This window comes from Pristiophorus japonicus, chromosome 2 (assembly GCF_044704955.1).
Source record: "Pristiophorus japonicus isolate sPriJap1 chromosome 2, sPriJap1.hap1, whole genome shotgun sequence".
Lineage (NCBI taxonomy): Eukaryota > Metazoa > Chordata > Chondrichthyes > Pristiophoridae > Pristiophorus > Pristiophorus japonicus.
Genome location: NC_091978.1, coordinates 242972055 through 242984191, shown reverse-complemented (window position 1 = coordinate 242984191; position 12137 = coordinate 242972055). Strand labels below are relative to the sequence as shown.

General features: G+C 48.8%; 1 long non-coding RNA gene across 1 annotated transcript in view; it reads right to left on the bottom strand.

The window, feature by feature from the left end:
- Nucleotides 1–928: 928 nt before the first annotated feature.
- LOC139233613 (uncharacterized) overlaps nucleotides 929–12137 on the bottom strand; it is an 85039-nt gene continuing 73830 nt past the window's right edge. Inside the window, exons 3-4 of the long non-coding RNA XR_011588186.1 lie at nucleotides 11218–11316; nucleotides 929–1304 (exon numbers count right to left, since the gene is read on the bottom strand). This is a non-coding gene — a long non-coding RNA (uncharacterized lncRNA). The remainder of the gene's footprint in view (nucleotides 1305–11217; nucleotides 11317–12137) is intronic.

Genomic DNA, 12137 nt, shown 5'->3' with positions numbered 1-12137 from the left:
TTTACTACGAACACAAATATGTTATGGTGTTCAGTGATGCATCTATTCTCAGGGAACCTTCCGTGGCTATTCCTCTGAATCCGACAGGCTTGGCTAGGATTTTTATCCAGCGTCCAAATTTTAAAAGCATCGTTAGTTATCCAGTCCGGGACCTCCCCGTTCTGTAACTGTTCTAAATCATGTTCCACTGAGGCCAGCATCCATGCTCCATACCTAGCACATACGACGGCCGCACTTCCCTTAGCGGTTCGGTCGTTCTATAGATTGATGGTCTTTGCATGATCTCTCAAGGTGTGGGCTACCTGTAGTATCTCGTGTTCGGCCCCATCCCCTAGTTGGGCCTGCAGCTCGTTGTTATCATCTCCTCTTTCTCACAGCCCTTTTAGAGTACGGGTTAAAGTACTGACTTGCCCGTCTATGGCCTGAAGATCTATTGTGTTGACTGTTGAGACCCCATAGTCCACACCTACCATTTCTAATATGCCTCTCTTTCTCCTCGTCTTTCGGGTCACCATGAATTTCATGGTGTTGGATTCTGGCCCTTTCAAGATTGTCAGATTCTTATATAGTGCCACCGTGCTGGACCCACAGAAACTGGGGATTGTTATATCTGTCAGGTTTAGAAATATTATTATCATGCGCTGTTGCACCCCGAAGTGGATTCTGTCTTTCATTTGTTTCATCACCAACCCCCCCGGAGCCCCCCCCACCGGTCATATCTGGCCATACCAGGGGTTCCGGTGGGGGGGCAGTAGTAACAGGAGCTGTGGTAGTTGGTGGGGCAGTGGTGGTGGGTCTACCTCAGGGAACAACTTCCCAACACCACTCACCACTGGCCCCATTTGTGCATTGGGGGGGCGGGCATAACTTCTGCTCATCCTGACCTTGCTGAGGTACTCCTGAGAATTGAGTGAACTGTGGCGCACACCTTATCTGCACCCCTCCTTCTGGGTGCATTGATTTGGTCTTTCCCCCCCTCCCCCAGGCTACATGACATACCGCGGTCTCATTTACCCAAATTGTCAACTTTGTATAGGCCCATTCCCATGGGAGTTTTAAGCCCTTTGTATACCGTTTTAGATACATCATTCCGACACTGCACTTTAAGTCTACTGTTGTTTCAACCGTCATCATCAGCTTTCCGGCATCACAACCAACATCACCCGAATCCATGTAATACACGCCTTGCTGTTCCTCAGTCGGTTGTTCCTATGTTTTGGTAGCTTCTCCCAGGCTGGTGAGGATTGAGGCACCTGTCAGGATCTTTACAATGAGCCACATTTTTCCTGTTGAGAGATTACAGCCTGGCATCCCAGGGTTCAGTTAGATTCTTATCATTTCTATTTCAACCGGATTGTTTGCACCGTTTCTCCGGACTAGTGCCCTTTCCCAGATCCGTTTTATTATGACAAGCACCCCTAGTATTGCAAATATTAATCCTAGTCCCCCAAAAAGTCCATCTATCAATGCGTCCCTCCACTCCTTATACTCTAAGGCGTATCTTAAGGAGTGGATGACCGGAAGTACCCTAGGTTCCGCCATCCCCCGTACCCTTATATTCTTTCAGCTGGGACCAGTGTTTCCATCAGCCTCTACCTTTCATATTAACGCACGCACACATATCTCCACTAATTACCACCTCATATGGTCCACTCCACCTAGGTGCGAATCCTGGTTTATCTGCCACTACCTTAGCCCCCACCCTGGGGATTATAGCTGAGGTATTTGTCCCATCGTTTTCGTCCTCCTCTCTCTATCCTTCTCGGACCTCCTGTCGTATACCTTTCAACTGCTCACTCAATTCCATCACATACTTTCTGATTCTAGCTCGTAATGGTCCTAATTCGGCTCCTCCTGTCACTATTCCTTCTGGCAACCTCATTGCGTGTCCGGTCATTAATTCATACAGGGTTAATCCCATGGTCCGATTTGGGGTGGTGCACAACCTCATTAATATTGTCGGTAGGAGTTCAGGTCATGCCTGCCCTATTTCCTGTATTGCCTTGCTCAGGGCGGTTTTAATGGTCCGATTCATTCTTTCTACCATCCCAGAACTTTAGGGGTGATATGGGATGTGAAACTTCTGCTTGATGCCGAATATCTTACAAGTTTCTTTCATTACTTGACCCATGAAATGGGTTCCTTGATCCGAGTCAATTTGGATACGTATTCCCCAGCAGGGGATTACCTCTTCCGCTAGGTTCCGTGCTACTGTGGTGGCTGTGCAATTCCGAGTTGCGAAGGCTTCCACCCATCGGGTAAACAAATCTATGATTACCAAACAGTATTTTTACGGCCCTTCCTGGGTTGTGCTGTGCACATGTAACACATTGTTGAAACTACTTGGCAATGTCACGTCCCATACCAGGCCATCACCAGTCTTGGGAGGTGCTATTTATCATGGTCCCGCACCCGGCATGGTAGATGCCGTGATGCAGTACCATGAGCATTTTCCTTGTACAGGACGGGGCCAGCACCTTTCCGTCCTTCCTCCAGACTGAATCTGTACCTAGTATTCCTCCCTTCCTTTTTCATTCTTTCTTTTCTCAATCACTTACATCTGTATGTAACTTTACTATGCTTATGTCCTCCTCTGTGGTAAAGCTGCAAACTGGTTATTGTGTTCCTAAAACAGATGAGGCTGCACACAGGGAGGTTAAAGTAACAGTGACCTCAGTCTTTAATAAGACACTCCAGGGTGAGGAACAGGCCTTAGGGGCCGGCTACACACAGTGCTCCCAAGGGATGCTGGGATCCCTTGGGACTTCAGGGGATGAGCTCCCTGGTGGCGGAACATGGGAGTGCATGCTTTACAGATACACAACATCACTCCCCCCGCAAAGTCAAAGTGAAAACTATTTACAAGGAGAGGCGGTTGGGAGCCTTTCTTTCCCTGGTGGACCGCCTCGGTACAAATGTCTGTTCTGGTGTGTTGGCTGTGCCCTCGCTGGGCTGACGTGTTGTTGGCCCTGCAGGGCTGCTGGGTGAGCTTGGCCTTGCTGGGCTGTTGGGTGTGATGGGTTTGATTTCCTGGTCCGGCGTGGTGTCGTTGATCATTTGGGTGTGTGTTGTGGGCTCAAAAAAGGTGGTGTCTGCTGTGGGTTGTTCAGGGCAGTCTGTGAACCCCAGCCTCGTTTGGTCCAGGTGATTTCTGCAAATTTGTCCATTGTCTAGTTTGACTACAAACACCCTGTTCCCTTCTTTAGCTATCACCGTGCCCGCGATCCACTTGGGACCATGTCAATAGTTTAGCACATACACAGGGTCATTCAGATCAATTTCCCGTGACACAGTGGCGTGACAATCGTTTACATTTTGTTGCTGCCTCCTGCTCTCTACCTGATCATGCAGGTTGGGGTGAAGCAGCGAGAGTCTGGTTTTAAGTGTCCTTTTCATGAGTAGCTCAGCCGTGGGCACCCCTGTGAGTGAGTGGGGTCTCGTGCAGTAGCTGAGCAGCACTCGGGACAGGCGGGTTTGGAATGAGCCTTCTGTGACTCATTTAAGGCTCTGTGTGATTGTTTGTACTGCCCGCTCTATCTGCCCATTGGAGGCTGGTTTAAACGGGGCCGAGGTGACATTTTTGATCCCATTGCGGGTCATGAATTCTTTAAATTCGGCACTGGTGAAACATGGCCCGTTGTCACTGACCAGTATGTCAGACAGGCCGTGGGTGGCAAACATAGCCCTCAGGCTTTCAATGGTGGTGGTGGAGGTGCTTCACAACATTCAATCATAGAAACAGAAACATAGAAATTTTGTAAAAGCATCCACCACCACCAGGAACATTTTACCGAGAAACGGGTCCGCATAGTCGACATGGATCCTCGACCATGGTCTGGAGGTCCAGGACCACAAACTTAGTGGTGCCTCTCTGAGCGCATTACTCAACTGAGCACATACGGTGCATTGCCGTACACAGGACTCTAAGTCAGAGTCGATACCGGGCCACCACACGTGGGATCTGGCTGTCGCTTTCATCATTACTATACCCGGGTGTGTGCTGTGGAGATCCGAGATGAACGTTTCCCTTCCCTTTTTTGGCAGCATTACGCAGTTACCCCACAATAGGCAGTCTCATCCTTTCGCCGCTGGAACGGCTTGATTGGCTCTTGCATTTCAACCGGATGCTGGCCCAGCTCCCATGCAGTACACAGTTTTTTACTCGGGACAGCAGAGGATCTTGGCTGGTCCAAGCCCTAATCTGGCGGGCCGTGACAGGTGATTTATCATTTTCAAACGCTTCCATGACCATCAACAAGTCTGCGGGCTGCGCCACCATCAACAAGTTTGCAGGCTGCGCCATTTCCATCCACGTGCTGGGCAATGGTAGCCGACTGAGAGCTTCCACACAGTTCTCGGTGCCTGGCCTGTGGCGGATGATATAGTTATACGCTGATAGCGCGAGTGCCCACCTTTGTATGCGGGTTGAGGCATTTGTATTTATCCCCTTGTTTTCAGCGAACAGGGATGTGAGGGGCTTGTGATCGGTTTCCAGTTCAAATTTGAGGCCAAACAGGTACTGATGCATTTCCTTTACCCCGAACACACACGCTAATGCCTCTTTCTTAATCATGCTGTAGGCCCTCTCGGCCTTTGACAAGCTCCTGGAAGCATAGGCGACAGGTTGCAACTTCCCCGCAATGTTAGCTTGTTGTAATACACACCCGACTCTGTACGACGATGTGTCACATGCTAGCACAAGTCTTTTACACGGGTTATACAATACAAGCAGCTTGTTGGTGCACAAAATATTTCTGGCTTTCTCAAAAGCAATCACTTGTTTTTTTCCCCATACCCAGTTCTCACCTTTATGCAATAACACATGTTGGGGCTCTAAGAGGGTGCTTAACCCCGGTAGGAAGTTACCAAAATAGTTGAGGATTCCCAGGAACGACCGCAGCTCCGTGATGTTCTGTAGCCTGGGCACGTTCCTGATAGCCTCTGTCTTGGCGTCTGTGGGCCAAATGCCGTCCGCCGCAATCTTTCTCCCCAAAAACTCCACTTCTGTTGCCATGAAGACTCATTTCGACCTCTTCAGCCGCAGCCCTATGCGATCCAGTCGCTGGAGAAATTCCTCCAGGTTTTGTAGGTGCTCAATGGTGTCCTGAACTGTGACCAATATGTCGTCCTGAAAAACCACTGTGCGTGGTACCAACCTGAGTAGGCTCTCCATGTTTCTCTGGAAGATCGTTGCAGCCAACCAAATTCCAAACAGGCATCTGTTGTAGATGAACAGTCCCTTGTGCAGGTGAGGCCCTTCGAAGACTCCTCCAGCTCCTGCATCATGTAGGCCGAAGTCAGGTCGAGCTTGGTGAACGTCTTGCCTCCTGCCAGCGTCGCAAATAGGTCGTCTGCCTTTGGTAGCGGGTATTGGTCCTGTAGCGAGAAACGATTAATAGTTACTTTATAATCGTTGCAAATCCTGACCGTGCCATCACTTTTGAGTACTGGAACAAATGGGCTGGCCCACTTGCTGAATTCCACTGGGGAGATAATGCCCTCAAGTTGCAGCCTGCCGAGCTTGATTTCCACTCTCTCCCTCATCATGTGAGGTATCATCGCGCCTTGTAGTGAATGGGTCGTGCCTCTGGGACCAAGTGGATCCGCACCTTTGCCCCAGAAATGTTTACGATGCCTGGCTCAAAAAGGGAAGGAAATTTGTTCAGAACCTGGGTACATGAGGCCTCATCAACATGTGATAGTGCTCGGATGTCATCCCAGTTCCAGCGGATTTTGCCCAGCCAGCTCCTATCAAGCAGTGTGGGGCCATTGCCTGGGACAATCCAGAGTGGCAGTTCGTGCACCATGCCCTCGTCGGTGACCTTGACCATGGCGCTGTCCAGGACAGTGATAAGCTCTTTGGTGTACGTTCTCAGTTTCGTGTGGATGGGGCTCAGGGCTGGTCTGAGTGCCTTGTTGCACCACAGTCTCTCAAACATCTTTCTACTCATGATGGATTGGCTAGCGCCAGTGTCCAGTTCCATGGCTATGGGTAAGCCATTCAATTTTACATTTAGCATTATAGGTGGACATTTCATCGAAAATGTGTGCACCCCGTGTACTTCAGCATCTGCCTCCTCTCCCTGAGGCTCGAAATTGCTTTGATCCACCGTGGACCAATCTTTCTCTGCCACATGGTGGTTAGCAGGTTTTGCAGAGCTTGAAGCTGATCTGCAAGCTCGTTGAACGTGCCCCATTGTTCCACAGCTCTTGCAAACATATCCTTTGAAGTGGCATGAATAGGCTGAATGGAAGCCTCCACAACGCCAACAAGGTGTGAATTGCTTTGCATTCATCCTTTGTTGCAGAGTCTGAGTCATCTGCGTCACCTGAGGCCTGCTGGCAGTTGCAGACTCGTGGTTTCTGCCCTGTACATTTCTGCTCACAAACACAGTTCCAGTTAATTTATGAACATTGCTAGCACTTGTGTGCTGAGAGATTTATTTGGTGTTATCACTGGTGGACATAAACGCCTGTGCTATCGCAATGGCCTTACTGAGGGTTGGTGTCTCTACACTCAAAAGTTTTCGTAGGATGGTCTCGTGGCCAATGCCCAGTACAAAAAAGTCTCTGAGCATTTGCTCCAGGTAGCCATCAAACTCATATTGTCCTGCAAGTTGCCTTAGCTTGGCAACGTAGCTCGCCATTTCCTGATCTTCTGATCGCTGGCACGTGTAGAACCGATACCTCGCCATCAGCACGCTCTCCCTCGGGTTAAGATGCTCCCAAACCAGTGTACACAGCTCCTCATATAGCTTATCTGTGGGTTTCACCGGAGCCAGAAGATTCTTCATGAGGCTGTAGGTCGGTGCCCCGCAGACTGTGAGGAGGACCGCTCTCCTTTTTGCAGCGCTTCCTTCTCTGTCCAGCTCGTTGGCTACAAAGTACTGGTCTAGCTGTTCGACATAGGCTTCCCAGTCCTCACCCTCTGAGAACTTCTCCAGGATGCCCACAGTTTGCTGCATCTTTGCGTTGGATTCGTATTCTCGTCGCCAGTTGTTGTTTTCCTGACACAGATGAGACTGCACACAGGGAGGTTAAAGTAACAGTGACCTCAGTCTTTAATAAGACACTCCAGAGTGAGGAACAGGCCTTAGGAGCCGGCTTATATACAGTGCTCCCAAGGGATGCTGGGATCCCTTGGGACTTCAGGTGATGAGCTCCCTGGTGGCAGAACATGGGAGTTCATGCTTTATAGATACACAACAGGTTCTACTTCAGCAGACGTAGCCGCCTCTCGGGCAGCATTGTCTGCAGCTTCATTTCCTCGCTGAATCTCATCTACCATCCGCTGATGGGCCTTTACCTTGATTACGATTGCTTTAGTGGGTTTACTCGCAAATTCCAACAGTCATTTTATTCGGCCATCATGTTTGATGGCCTCACCTCCTGAGGTGACAAATCCTCGTCTTCCCCAGGTGACCATATAGTCATGTACCACCCCAAAGGTATACCTACTGTCTGTGTATATGTTCACTTTCTTTCCTTCACCTAATAACAGGGCTTCTGTTAATGCGGTTAATTCGGCCACCTGAGCTGAGAGACCTCCGTCTAGTGCGTCTTGCATCACTACCTTTAGGTGCCGATCCACCACTGCCCATCCCGTGTGGTGATGGCCATTTACATTGCGTCGAGACCGTCTACATAGAGTGAAAGGTCCGTGTCTTAGAGGGCTACTTCGTTCAGATTCCCCAGAGAGTCTTCCCATTCGAGTGCGTCACACTTGTGGCACCCCTCCCCACCCCTCCCAACAGAATTCCCTCCAAGGGGTTTTCCCCAGTGTCCCTAACTATCTTCACTGACTCATCATGTGGCAATAGGACTGCCTCCCATTTTGCCTGGCGGACGTTGGAGATGGCCCGGAGCTTCCCTGTATTTAACATTTCCACCAGTGTGTGTTTTGTGTGCTGTATTATCTCTCCTGACATAATGATGGGTTTGCTAACTTTTACGGCCCGTGTGGCACAATCCAGTGCGGCCACACAGCTGGACAGGCCGGCAGCCATTGGTGATTTCTGTGTCGAGCAGTAAGCTACAGGTCTCATCCTATCCCCATGCATTTGTGTCACCACAGCTTCTTAGAAGTCTCCCTGGTTCTCACAATATATATGGAACGGGAGATCCATGTTCGGGAATCCCAGCCCTGGAGCTGACATTAAGGCTTCGTTCAGATTACCATATGCCACTTCCTGTTCGGGGCCCCATTCTATGGTTTCTAGGGTTGGCTTTCCCCCCTTCACCAGCCGCTGTACTGGTTCTGCGATTGCCGCGAAGTTAGGTACAAAATTCCTGCAACAGTTAAAGTGCCCCAGTACCTTACGCATCCCTCGTACTGTTTTTGGTCGGTGCATGATTCTAATGGCCTCCTTCCTATCATTGGACATGGTCCTAGTTCCTTGGGATATCGCTTGTCCCAGGTATTGTACCACGGCTTGTCCGATCTGTGCCTTTTTGGGGTTAACTTTAAATCCTGCTTTCTGCAGGACTTCCAGGATCTCTATAAGTGCTCCTGTATGCCCTCTATCGTTCTTGGATGCTATTAGTGGATCATCTATGTATTGTAGTGTCGTACTCCTCTCCGGGGTTAAACCCACCTTTTCTATGGCTCGACTCATAGTCCGGTGGAAAATGGCTGGGCTATTGTAGAACCCTTGTGGGACCCATGTCCAGGTATGCTGATGGTCGCCGACTGTGAAGGCGAATTTATCTTGGGACTCTTTTGCCAGGGGTATAGACCAGAATATGTTGGCTATGTCTAATACGGTAAATACCTTGTGTTCTGGTTTTAGTCCATTAAATATTGTGGCTGGGCTGGCCATGATAGGATGTTGACAGGGAGTCACCTTATTGAGGGCAGTTTAATCAATAGTTACCCGGTACGATCCGTCCGGCTTTCGCACGGACTAAACAGGGGAACTCATTGTTCCTTTTATCTCTCGGAGTATACCGCTTTCCAGTAAATCCCCCACTATCTGTGTTACAGCCTGTGCAGCTTCTGGTTTTATCAGGTATTGCCGGTGGGGTGTGTGCTCGGGTCCTGGGATCACCACAGGCTCGCATTTTATCAGCCCACAGTCCTCTTTTGAGGTAGCCCAACCTCCTTTTATGTTTTCACAGATAGCTCCCCACTTGACGAGTGCCCCCCCAGTCCCTTTCAAGAAGTTGGGCCCTTCCCACATTTTAGCATGCCCATCAAAATTACTCTGCTCCCTGAAGGTATTAGTTTTCTGACCGTTCGTCTTTATCCATACTATTTTCTTTCCCCTGGGGTCTACTAATGCTCCTAGTTGATCCAATAAGTCTATTCCTAATATTGTGCCCTCGTTGTTGGGCATTGCATAAAATTGGGTCGGTAATAGGATCCCGGCTAATTCTAACAAAATGACCTCACTTAATTTGGCTACTGTGACCGAGCCTCTTACTCCCCTCACCAACATAGTGTGTCGTGTGGTGGGTAGGGGGAGGTCGGTAATAGAGACTGATGCCCTCGTATCAACTAACATATCGCACTGCCGGCCCCCTAGCACCATCGTCACATGGAGACGCAAGTCGTCTCTCTCTCTTGCAGGGGGACCACTGGACTTCATTTTGCTGCCAGGTCTTTTAAGGCCTGAAGCAGCTGCTCCTTGGTCCAGTCGTCCGCCTCGGTCTTCCCGGTTCCCTTTCCGGGTCCCTTTCCCTCTTGACCCCCGCCCTTCGCCCAACACCGTTCTCTCGTGTGTCCAGTCTTATGACAATTCTGACACTGCTGTGCGGCTGACTGACACTCTGACTTTCTATGCCCTTTTTCTCACATTTGTAGCACTCCATATCGCCTTGTGATGTTCCCGTTGCGGCTGCTACTTCAGTCTTAATTTGCTTACCCGCGGTTTTGGCCCATCACAGGCCCATCCTACTAGTTCATTATAAGTATTAGCTGCTATGACCCCCATTTTGAGGATCTTCTGATGCTCGGCAGACAACCCCCGTCCTTAAACATCCTGCAAAAGGGAATATCGTTTCGCTGTGGGTTGGGCAGTCCCGATGATTCCTGATATGCTGTCCACAATCTTTCCCCATACTCGCTACTATTCTCACCTTTTCGCTGTTTTACTAACATAATTAATCCTCAATTGGGCTGACTGTCCCCCAAAATGGCCTGGACTGCTGTCTGGAACTGGTCATAGGCTGTTTGTCCAATGGCTCAGCCGGCATTTATCTCCGGTAGCCAGCCTCCGTCCCTAAAGTTAACACGCAGATTGTTCCATTTATCCCGTGGACATTTTGCCCTCACTAGCTGATACACGTCCCACTCGTGCATGTCATGTATGTCATACATCTCCTGCAAACATTTCCAAAACTACATTTTTATTCCGAGGTTTTAAGGCACCAAAAGATCATAATATGTTCTGTTTCTCCATAGTAGTGAAGCCTTTATACTTATACAGGAGGTTATTACCCGTTCTAGTCCTGCTTGCTGACACTGTCAGTGGAGCAACGGGAGCCCTCTCACTGTCGGACCAATCGGTCCAGTCGGGGGCCATGGCGGGCGCTGTGTCATACGGTGACAGGAGTCCGTCCTCATCCGGTGAGTCTTTTTCTTTATAGCATGCCTTTGTTTCCCCATCATCCTGCGATCCAAAGTGCCCCTGTGTTTTTTTTAAACTACTTACTTCTACTTTTAATTTGTGCAGTTCCTCCAATTGTGGCCTGGCTTTGACCTTATACTGTAAATACTGACTAACCACCATCAATTCTGCCTTAGCGGTTTTCGTGTTTTTGTTTGTCCCAACATTCTTTGTTTAGGGGGATCTGCTTTGGGATCCCATCCATCACTTAACCTAGTCACTATCAGTTGCTTATGGTCATCTGAAAAATATCTACTAAGGGAATCTTTCGGTCCCCAGCCCAGCATATCCTTACACGCCATATTCAGTTTGGTATGTTGTACCTCTATATCAGTTTCTGTGAACTGTCTCCAAGCCCTTGGACACCTCTAACGTCTGGCTAGACTAACAACACTGATTGCCTCCCTAATCTGGTTCCTTAAACCTAGAGCCTGCAATCACTACCGGTTTCTCACTTTGACTTATATAGTGACGGATATACAACACATTTAAATTACCCCCAAGTCTTTTGCATCACAACAGACTTTTCACAGATTCAGATACCCCGGGCAACAGACACGTTTTGTAACAGCTTACATCAGATTATGAGTGGTAGTTTAAATATACTCACTCGTGATGCTTCTATAAACGCCCATCTATTGGTTTCCCGTAGGTACCCTGCTCACTGCGCCAATTGATGTGGAGTATTACAAGGATACTCGACACAAGTCTGTTTTGGAAAAAAGAATCATTTATTAAGTGCGCGATCGAGGGAGAGACAGCTGCTACATGAGTTCAGTAACTCGGTAACCCAAACCAGCTGTTCTCTCCGAACAATAGTCGGGTTACTGTTTTTATACAGTCAAAATACATGCAAAATCATGAAGTTCCATGCGGAGGCTTTCCATTTGTTGTTTCCTTGCTGCTTCACAAAATTTTCACCTACCTACTATGATTAATTGGTTAATACAATTATATTGACAGCAAGCTTCGTTACTTCCCCTGTGCGCCTTTTATTTGATAAGTTACATGCCACATCATTCCCAGGACCTGGGTGTGGTCCTTACAGACCTGTGGGAAGAGAGAACAATGAACCTTGTCCTGTCTACCTGCCATTATGAGCTTCTTGCAAAGCTAAAATTTAAGCATGGGAGCAATACTGACAATGCCATGCCTTGTGCAAGCCTTTTGCATGATGGTGCTGTGGAGGAGACAATTGATTCAACGTCATCGCATGAGGAACCTCAGAGCCCATAGGGTGATGGGCAGGAAGCCTTACCCACATCGGGTATATCGAGACAGGCATTCGTACCTGCACCTGAGTGAAGCAGGCTGTGTCAGAAGTCTGCCTTTCTGCAAAGAAGTTGTAACTGAGATCTGTGAGTTCAGAAAAACAGACCTGCAACCTCGAAGCAACTTTGTCAGTTGAAGTGAAGGTTACAGCTGCACTTTCATTCTATGCATCTGGATCATTCTAGGCAACAACTGGGGATGTGTGCGCCATTTCTCAACATGCAACACGTGTTCGGCAGGTGACTGCTGCAATATATG